Source organism: Meles meles, chromosome 1 (assembly GCF_922984935.1).
Source record: "Meles meles chromosome 1, mMelMel3.1 paternal haplotype, whole genome shotgun sequence".
NCBI classification, from domain to species: Eukaryota; Metazoa; Chordata; class Mammalia; order Carnivora; family Mustelidae; genus Meles; species Meles meles.
In genome coordinates, this window is record NC_060066.1 from 55,929,519 (window position 1) to 55,940,674 (window position 11,156).

Below are 11,156 nucleotides of genomic sequence, written 5' to 3' on the forward strand. Positions count from 1 at the left end.
AAAAACCAAGAGGCAATTCATGGAATGGGAGAAGATATTTGCAAATGAATTACAGATAAAGGGCTGGTATCCAAGATCTATAAAAAATTTCTCAAGCTCTACACCCAAAGAACAAAAAAATTAAGTCAAAAAGTAGGCAGAAGACATAAACAGACACTTCTCCAAAGAAGATGTATGAATGGCTAACAGACAAACACAAAAAAATGTTCAACATCATTAGCCATCAGGGAAATTAAAATCAAAACCACATTGAGATACCAGCCACTAGTTAGAATGGCAAAAATTAACAAGGCCAGAAACAACAAATGTTGGAGAGGTTGTGGAGAAAGGGGAACTCTCTTACACTGTTGGTGGGAATGCAAGTTGGTACAGGCACTTTGGAAAACAGTATGGAGGCCCCCCAAAAAAGTTAAAAATAGAGCTACCCTATGACCCAGTAATTGTACTACTGCGTATTTACCCCAGAGACACAGACGTAGTGAAAAGAAGGGGCATATGCACCCCAAAGTTCATAGCAGCAATGTCTACAATAGCCAAACTGTGGAAGGACCCAAGATGCCCTTCAACAGATGAATGGATAAAGAAGATGTGGTTCATATATACAATGGAATATTACTCAGCCATCAGAAAGGATGAACACCCAATATTTGCATCAACGTGGATGGAACTGGAGGGGATTATACTAAGTGAAATAAGTCAGGCAGAGAAAGACAAGTATCCATATGGTTTCACTTATATGTGGAACATAAAGAATAGCATGAACGACATTAGGACAGGAAGGGAAAAATGAAGTGTGGGAAATCACAGGGGAAGATGAACCATGAGAGACTATGCACTCTGGGAAACAAACTGAGGGTTTCAGAGGGGAAGAGTGTGGAGGGATGGGTTGGCCCAGTGATGGGTATTAAGAGGGGCACACATTATAATGAGCACTGGGTGTTATAAGCAAATAATGAATCATGGAACACTATAACAAAAACTTGGGGCACCTGGGTGGCTCAGTGGGTTAAGTCTCTGCCTTCAGCTCAGGGTCATGATCTCAGGGTCCTAGGATCAAGCCCCATATTGGGCTCTCTGCTCAGTGAGGAGCCTACTCCCTGCACCACCCCCCACCCCGCCTCTCTGCCTACTTGTGATCTCTGTCTGTCAAGTAAATAAATAAAATCTTAAAAAAATATATTAATCAAGTACTGTATGGTGACTAATATAACAATAAAATAAGTAAATTTTTTAAAAAAGAAGAAAAACTAGATTTTAAACCAAAGACTATAATAAGAAATGAAGAAGGACACTATATCATAAAAAGAGGCCTATCCAACAAGAAGACTTAACAATTGTAAATATTTATGCACCTAACAAGGTGCATAACCCAATTATATAAAACAAATCATAACAAAATTAAAGAAACTCATTGATATTAATACATAATAGTAGGCGACTTTAACACCTCACTCACAGTAATGGTCAGATCATCACAGCAGAAGATCAACAAGGAGACAAGGGCTTTGAATGACACACAGAACCACATGGACTTAACAGATATATTCAGATTTCATCCTAAAGCAAAAGAATGCACATTCTTCTTGAATGCACATGGAACAGTCTCCAGAATAGATCACATACTGGGTCACAAATCAGGTTTCAACCAGTATGAAAAGATTGAGGTCATACCATGCTTATGACCAAAAATACTTGAAGGTTAAAGAACATCCTATTAAGGAATGAAAGGGTCAACCATGAAATTAAAGACAAATTTAAAAAATATATATGGAAGCAAATGAAAATGAAAACATGACAGTGCAGAACAATTGGGATGCCACAAAGTCAGTCCTAAGAGGGAAGTATATAGCAATACAGGCCTTCTTCAAGCAACAAGAAAAGTCTCTAATTCATATCCTAACCCTACACCTAAAGGAGCTGGGAAAATAACAGCAAATAAAGCCTAAATCCAACAGGAGAAAAGAAATTATAAAGATTAGAGTATAAATCAATGAAATAGAAGCCAAAAGATTAGTAGAACAGATCAATGAAACTAGGAGCTGGTTCTTTCAAAGAATTAATGAAATTGATAATCCCCTAGATAGACTTACCAAAGAGAAAAAAGAGAAAGGACCCAAATAAATAAAATCATAAATGAAAGAGGAGATATCACAACCAACACTGAAGTAATACAAACAATTACAATAACAGATTATAAGCAACTGTATGCCAACAAATTAGTCAATCTGAAGAAACAGATGTGCTCCTAGAAACACAAAAATGACCAAAACTGAAATAGGAAGAAACAGAAAACCCGAACATAACCATAACTAGCAAAGAAATTGAATCAGTAATCAAAACCCTCCCAATAAACAAGAATCCAGGAACACATAGCCTCCCAGAGGAATCCTACCAAACATTAAAAAAGAATATCTATTCTTCTGAAACTGTTTCAAAAAATAGAAATGGAAGGAAAACTTCCAAACTCATTTTATGAGGCCAGCATTCTCTTGATCCCAAAACCAGACAAAAACCCCACCAAGAAGAATTACAGACCAATATCCCTGACGAACAGGGATGCAAAAATTCTCACCAAGATATTAGCCAATATGGTCCAACAGTACATTAAAAGGATTATTCACCATGACAAAGTGGGATTTATTCCTGGGATGCAAGGTTGGTTCAACATCCACAAATCAATCAATGTGATACACAACATTAATAAAAGAAAGAACAAGAACCATATGATCCTCTCAATAGAACAAAAAAAGCATTCAAGAAAGTACAGCATTCTTTCTTGATTAAAACTCTTCACAGTGTTGGGATAGAGGGACTACACCTCAATATTATGAAAGCCATATAGAGAAGTCCACAGTGAATATCATCCTTAATGAAGAAATACTGAGAGCTTTTCCCCTAAGGTGAGGAACATGACACAGCTGCCATTCTCACCACTATTATTCAACATAGTACTAGAAGTCCTAACCTCAGCAATCAGACAACAAAAAGAAATAAAATGCATCTATATAGGCAAGGAAGAAGTCAGTTTAACTCTTCACAGAAGAGTGAATATTACATTCACAATGGAGCAACAGAAAGAGAAATCAAGGAATCAATCTCATTTAGAATTGCACCAAAAACCATAAGATATCTAGGTATAAACCTAACCAAAGAGGCAAAATATCTGTACTTTGAAAACTATAGGACAATTAAGAAAGAAATTGAGAAAGACACAAAGATATGGAAAAATATTCCATGCTCATAGATTGGAAGAACAAATATTGTTAAAATGTCTATGCCACCCAGAACAATCTACCAATCAAAATATTATCAACATTTTTCACAGGGCTAGAACAAATTTGTATGGAAACCAAAAAAGACCCCGAATGGCCAAAGAAACACTGAAAAAGAAAATAAAGCTGATGGCATCACAATTCCAGACTTCAAGCTATATTACAAAGCTGTAATCATCAAGACAGTATGGTACTGACACAAAAACAGACACATAGATCAATGGAACAATAGAAAACCCAGAAACGGACCCTCAAACTCTATGGTCAACTAATCTTTGACAAAGCAGGAAAGAATATCTAATGGAAAAAAGACAGTCTCTTCAACAAATGATGTTGGAAATATTTGACAGCCACATGCAGAAGAATGAAACTGAACCATTTTCTTACACCATACACAAAAGTAAACTCAAAATTGATGAATAATCTTAATTTGAAACAGGAATCCAACGAAATCCCCTAGAAAAACATAGGCAGTAACTTCTATGACCTCGGCCACAGCAACTTCTTGCTAGACATGTCTTCAAAGGCAAGGGAAACAAAAGCTAAAATGAACTATTGGAACTCCATCAAGGTAAAAAGCTTCTGCATGGTAAAGGAAATAGTCCACAAAAATCAAAAGACAACCTACAGAATGGGAGAAGATATTTGCAAATGTCTTATCAGATAAAGGGCTGGTATTCAAAATCTATAATGATCTTATCAAACTCAACACCCAAAAAACAAAGAATCCAGCCAAGAAATGGGCAGAAGACATGAACAGACATTTCCCCGAAGAAGACATACAAATGGCTAACAGACATGTGAAAAAATTCTCAACATCACTTGTCATCAGGGAAATACAAATCAAAACCATGACGAGATATCACCTCACAATGGGCAAAATGGCTAAAATTAACAAAACAGGAAACAAGAGATATTAAAAGGATGCAGAGAAAAGGGAACCTTGTTACACTGCTGGGAATGCAACCTGGAGCAACCATTCTGAAAAACAGTATGGATGTTCCTTAAAAGTTAAACTTAGAACTACCCTATGATGCAGCAATTGTATTTCTTGGTATTTATTGAACAGATACAAAAATAGTAATTTGAAGGGGCTCCAATGTTTATAACAGCCATGTCTACAATAGCCAAAACAAGAAAAGAGCCCAGATGTCCATTGACAGATGGATAAAAATGGATTTGAAAAGATGTGGTACACATATACAATGAAATATTACTCAGCCATAAAAAAAGAATGAAATCTTCCCATTTGCTACGATGTGGTTGGAACTATTATGCTAAGTGAAATAAGTCAGTCATAGAAAGACAAATATCATACACTCACATGTAGAATTGAAGAAACAAAATGGATGAACACAGGGGAAAGGAAGGAAAAATAAGATAACAACAGAGAGGGAAGTAAGCCATAAGAGACTCTTAACTACAGGAAACAAACCTGATAGCAGGGTGGCTGGAGGGGAGTTCAGCAGGGCTAAAGGAGTAACTGCATGATGGGCATTAAGGAGGACACTTGATATAATGAACACTGGGTGTTATATGCAACTGATGAATCACTAAATTCTACTCCTGAAACTAATAGTACACTATGTGTTAACTAAATTGAATTTAAATGGGAAAAAAAAAAAAAAAGGAAAACTCCAGAGGAGAAGGAAAGTATATTGTTTTTACCCAAGTTCTTACTCTTTCTATTATTCTTTCTGATATTCCAAGATTCCTGCTTCTTTCATTTCCTTCCTGCTTAGAGAACTTCCTTTAGCTATTCTTTTAGAGTATGTCTACTGGCAACCATCTTAGTTGTCCTTCATCTGAGAATGTCTTGATTTACCCTTTATTGCTGAACAGTAATTTTTGTCAACTGTAGAAGTATAGATTGTCAATTCCAGTGTTTCTGTACTTGAAAAATATTGTGTCACTTTCTTCTGGGCTCCATGGTTTCTGATAAGAAATCTGCTATAATTTAAGTGATGTTTCCCCTATTGATAAGGTAAACATTTTCTTTTGCTGTTTTTAAGATTATTTTTGTTCTTAGTTTTCAGAAGTGTGATGATGAATTGTGTTGGCATGGATTTCTTTGGATTTACCTTCTCTTGTGGTTTGTTCAGTGTTTGAATCTTTTATGAATTTTGCCAAATTTGGGAAATTTTTAGCCATTATTTCTTTGAATCCTTTTCCAGTCCCATTTTCATTCTTTTTTGTATTTAAGATTTCAATAACATGAATATTAGATCTTCCATTATAATCTTGAATGGCCCTGAGGTTCTGTTTACCTTTGGTTTCAGTGTGTTTTCTTGCTGTTTTGCTATAGGGTTATTTCTACTCTTCTGTCTTCAATTTAACTGATTCTTTCTTCTGATCCTCTTCACTTTGCTGTTGAGCCCAGCTGCTGGTGCTTGGTTTGTTTTGGGGTAGTTTTGGTTATTGCATTTTTAAGCTCTGAAATTTCCATTTGGTTCTTCATATATCCTGTTCCTTTGCTGAGACTTTCTGTCTTTATATTTGTTTCAAGAATTTTCTTAATTTTTGATAGAAGGTTTTTATGAAGGCTGATTTAAAATCCTTGTCTGATAATAATAATATCTGTTATTATCATGGTGTTGGCATCTGTTGATGAACTTCTCTCCTTCAAATTGAGATAGTCCTGGTTCTTGGTATGATGACTGATTTTCAAGAACCCTGAACATTTGAAATAGTGTTATGAGGCTCTGAATCCTACTTAAGTCTGCTGTTTTAGTAGACCTTTCTTGACATCACACCAGTGAGAAAACAGGGAACTTTGGCATGACTGCTAGAAGGAAGAGGACCTCTAAGTTCCCCACTTGGCCTCCAGTGACACCTGGGGGAGGGAGAGGGGCACATCATTACTGCTGGGCAGGGGTAGGTTTTCAGGTTCCCCACTGATAAGGAGAAAAAAGGCAAGAGAAATGTATCATCTTACAACATGTGGCCCACTGAAGCACATCTGAGATATAGAGGACATGACAATCCTAAAGTCCCATGACTAATGTTTTACTAGGTAATAAAGAGTAACCTTATCTTGACAATAGCTAGCCTTCCAAGGTCTTAGAGACCTTTTTTAACATGCTCAAATTACTTAGAGACCTACACTATCCCTAACTACCAGTACTAAAAAGTATAGAATCAATTACTCCTCACAATCCCAGTGCAGCTATTTCTGTCCACTCTTTATTCTTGTCCCCATGTTATAATAAAAGCACCTTTTGCAGCTCTTTATGCCCATGGTTCCTGTCCCCATGCTATTATTATAGCACATTTCTGCACTGAAAACATCTCAAGAATGCTTTCTTGATCATTCACTCACTGGCTCCACATCACTCACTAGGTCTCCATTGCTACCACCATGGAGATAGAAGTAGGTGTCTTGTTATTCTACGCTATGTTGCCTTCACTAATGTTGTATCATGTGACTGTGTAATCATTGGACATTGGTGAAACTCTGACTACTTTCAAGGTTTTTGGTTTTTTTTAAAAGATTTTATCCATTCATTTGACAGAGAGAAATCACAAGCAGGCAGAGAGGCAAGCAGAGAGAGAGAAGGGAAGCAGGCTCCCCGCCGAGCAGAGAACCCAATGTGGGGCTCGATCCCAGGACCCTGAGATCATGACCCGAGCTGAAGGCAGAGGCTCAACCCACTGAGCCACCCAGGCGCCCCTGCTTTCAAGGTTTCATCTGACGTTATTAACAGCAGTAGAGAGAAGGACATCTCATTACTGCCATGTGGAAATGGAAGTCCAGGATTTCCACCGACACTGGGATCAGAGGACCTCATTTCTGCCAGGTAGGAATGAAAACCAGCTTCTTACTTGGTATTTTTTGGCACCAACCTGGCAAGGAGAGTGTCTTGTTCCACAGGTTGAGGGGAGAAGTCTAGCCTTTGCTGGTGTAAGTTGAAGTAGGGCCACAAATTTTTGTGTGATCTTTGGTTGGAACAATGCAATTACAGTTTAAAAATTTTTTTGGCCTTTTCTCTTCCCTGGTCCTTAGTGTTGATGGGTTGCTGGCTTCTCTAGCACTCAGTTCAGGATATACACAGCAAAAAGTAACCCCAGGAAACTCCCCACCATGCCCTTCCTCCGGTTCTGTACTTTCTAGCTGATTTCCCTTTTTCTCTCCACTTTTAATAATTTTTTGTTATGTTTATACCTAATTTCAAGGATTTTTAGCTGATGATAATAAGTGGTATAGGGGGAATGTGTCTGTTACATATTTCTGCATATATTTTCTGTCTATTATGTATTTCTAGTGTCTAGTATCATTTTTAAAAGTACATTTGTCAACTGTCTCCATGGAGTTTGGAAGGAAGATGGAGAGAGTAATAGAAAATTCTGGCCTTGATATTCTACAGCAATACAGAAATTAACCTGCTTGGATCCCTGATTACAAAGTCTCCCTGCAAGGCCAGGAAATTTTCTTCTTGTCCAGCAACACAAATGTCCTCAGCTGACCAGGTGTTAAACACAGAATAGATAGGGTGAGGAAGGTAAGAGAGGAAGAAAATAGATTGGGAAGACAACTGTTGGACAAGAAAGTAAAGTCCTCTATGTCACATGCTGTGGATTAAATAATAAGCTCTAGGAGGGAAGACTGTATGCCCAGGGCCTGAAATGAAGGCCTCAGCCTCTCATTCCTTCCACCAACCCACAGAGAGGGAAGTAGGACCCACTGCTGGAGACATGGTACCTCCTTGAGTAGAAGAATCTCTTCTCTTTGTTATTCTTCTTTCTTACAAGGTGAATGGGGGATGACCAAAAAATTAAGTTCCAAGTAGTCTAGGATTCATTACCAGAAGGGTTGGCTTGAAAAGCCATCTGCCCAGCAGTAAAAGAACTTGGGGTCCATGGGAAATAGCCTTTTCTCCAATTCTGTGGGAAGTTCAGTTCAGATGCAGCCTTTCTAGCCAAGAGAAAGGAACTTCCTCAGCCCCCACCTGCTCCTGGTTAGCACACTGTCCAGGCAACGCTGAGTGACATGTAGACATCACTTCCAGACGCATCTGCTCATTGGATCGCATGCACTCCACTGCATATTTCATAGCTAGTTCTTTTTCCTAGATACAGGAATAATAAAAATTACAGATAATCAAATCCTTTTGATTTCATATTACTAGTCACAAAAGATGGCTTCAATTAGTCAATATGTACAAATAACAACAGAGGTCTAATAAAATAGATTTTCTTTAAACTGATCACGCAGTGGAAACAGTGTGGTTTCTTTAACAATCAGCAGTCACACAGCCTCATGACACAGCAGGGAATGAAATCCAGGCTTGAACTGCAATGTCATTGCCTTCTATTACAATGCCAGAGATCTTAAGCAGTCTTTACTGCAAAAAAGATGATATCATTTTTTGTGTGTGTGAGTTTCAAGAAAATGCCATCATCTTTCCTTTCAATGATAGCAAACCAGATAGATCAACACATTTTTTTTTAAGATTTTATTTATTTATTTGACAGACAGAGATCACAAGTAGGCAGAGAGGCAGGCAGAGAGAGGGGGGAAGCAGGCTCCCTGCTAAGCAGAGAGCCCAATGTGGGGCTGGATCTCAGGACCCTGGGATCATGCCCTGAGCTGAAGGCAGAGGCTTTAACCCACTGAGCCACCCAGGCATCCCCAACACATTTATTTTTTTAATGTTTTACCTTCATCATAACAGTTAAATTTCATTGTTCATTGCTACTGCCTCAACCTCAGATTCTTGCTAAAATTTACATCCTTGAACTGTGACAAAACAAGTAGCTAAACTAGTATTTTAATCCTGTGTAAACAAAGTAATTAACAAACAAAAAGAACTTTCACTTTTTAGTTGATAGTCATGAGGCTTTGCTGACAGAATTAAAGGAAGAGATAAATGAAATTATAAAGCAAGAAGCTGTCAGCACCGTCTTCGATGTAAATCACTACTGACTAAAATCAACATACACAGTACTTACTTAGTCACCTAGAAATGTTTATCATGTATCATATTTTATTAGAAGGACTTAAAGAAGGCTCAACACATGATTGCTGATTAATTGGTAGCATGCAGAGACTGAAAGAAACCCAGAGGAAGGAAGTGAGTTAGTGTGATAGTCACCCCTAAAAAAATAACAAAGGAATATTCTATTCAACACCAGATCTCTCCTTTTTTTTCCAGCATAGACATGCAGGCAATGTATAGAGAAATTAGCAATGAACGTGCAATATTTAGAAACATAAATGCAGCCCCGCTGAGAAATATCTTGGTCCAATTACTTGGGCTTCTTTCGGGATAAAATTAAGTTGCCAGGCAACAGACAAAGATCTAATTTTTCAGAAATAGGAGTGTATGTGAGGCGTTGTGTGTGAGGGAGGCAGACAGAATACACAAAACACCCTGGTTCTAAATGGTTAGATACGATAGATAGACTTGTGGTGCTGATGAATATAATAATGGGAAGGTGTTAATAAAATTGATTTTTAAAAAATATGGATTCTCACAAAGCAAACAAACTCTTTCCCCCACCTTTTTTTTCCCCCCAAAAGGCAGCAATGCAGAGATGAGAAAAGCAATCTGTATTAGCTACAGAGGTCAGAGGCTGGGTGGTGACTACTTTGGGTGTGCCACAGCATATCATTAGGAGCCTAAATCTGAGAAAGACATATTTCTTTTTTTTTTAAGATTTTATTTATTTATTTGACAGAGAGAGAGATCACAAGTAGGCAGAGAGGCAGGCAGAGAGAGAGGAGGAAGCAGGCTCCCTGCGGAGCAGAAAATCCAATGCGGGGCTAGATCCCAGAACCCTGAGATCATGACCTGAGCCGAAGGCAGTGGCTTAATCCACTGAGCCACCCAGGTGCCCCAAAAGACATATTTCTTGATGCTATTGCTAGGCAGATAATATATGATGTAGCTAGAACCTCAGAGTCATAGCTTTACAGCAGCATTTATTCACCATAGGATAGAAAAGCTAACGGGCTGTAAAGAAAGGGTCTCAGCGTCCCATTGGAAAGGCAGCAATGCAAAGATGAGCAAAGAGCATCATTCACATTTTTTATGAAAAATCAAAATAAACTCACTTATCAGTAAGGGATAAAGTGAATTGTTTTCTAAAACTCTAGCTAGATATTCAACAAAGACACACACACACACACACACACACACACACACATAGAGCATCCTTTTTAGGTATGTGATTGTCACCTGCTGCAATCTATGCAAATATCTGTTCCAGATCTATTCTAATTGGATACAAAAGCAATAAGTGTAATGGGACATGGTTAGCCTCCCAAAGGCCTATTAGTCTGCTCAGCTGTGACAGCTAGTAGGAAATTTAAGTAGTTCCAATAAATCATCCAAAGACAGAAAGCAACTGCTAATAGAATCTCAGGAAAAAAGAAATATCTGATGGAAAACATTCTGGCTTTATAGATATACATCTGTAATTTCTTTATACCTTATCCTAGCTTCTATCTCTTTCTGGTATCCTCCATCTAGAAATTTCTTCTATAGGAGCAAGCTTGAGTTGGTGCTCCCTAAATCCAAGTTTTACTCTTTCGGTTTTCCATTCTGTTTTTTTGGCTCAACATTGACTTTATGGAAAGTCCTATTGGTAAGATGCAATGCTTGTATCAACATTCTCACATGGCCTGTTGTATGCATATCTATGCACACCAATCTTTCACATACACGGGCTGAAAATTCAAAATGAGGCCAACACTGAAGTATCTGTGTGGCTCAGTTGGTTAAATACCCAATTTGATTTCAGCTCAGGTCATGATTTCAGGGTCATGAGATCAAGCCCTGTTTTGGGCTCCACACTGGGCATGGAACCTGCTAAAGATTCTCTCTCTCTCTCTCTCTCCTTCTCCCTCTGCCCTCCCACCCCCAAAATGAGACCAACACTGTA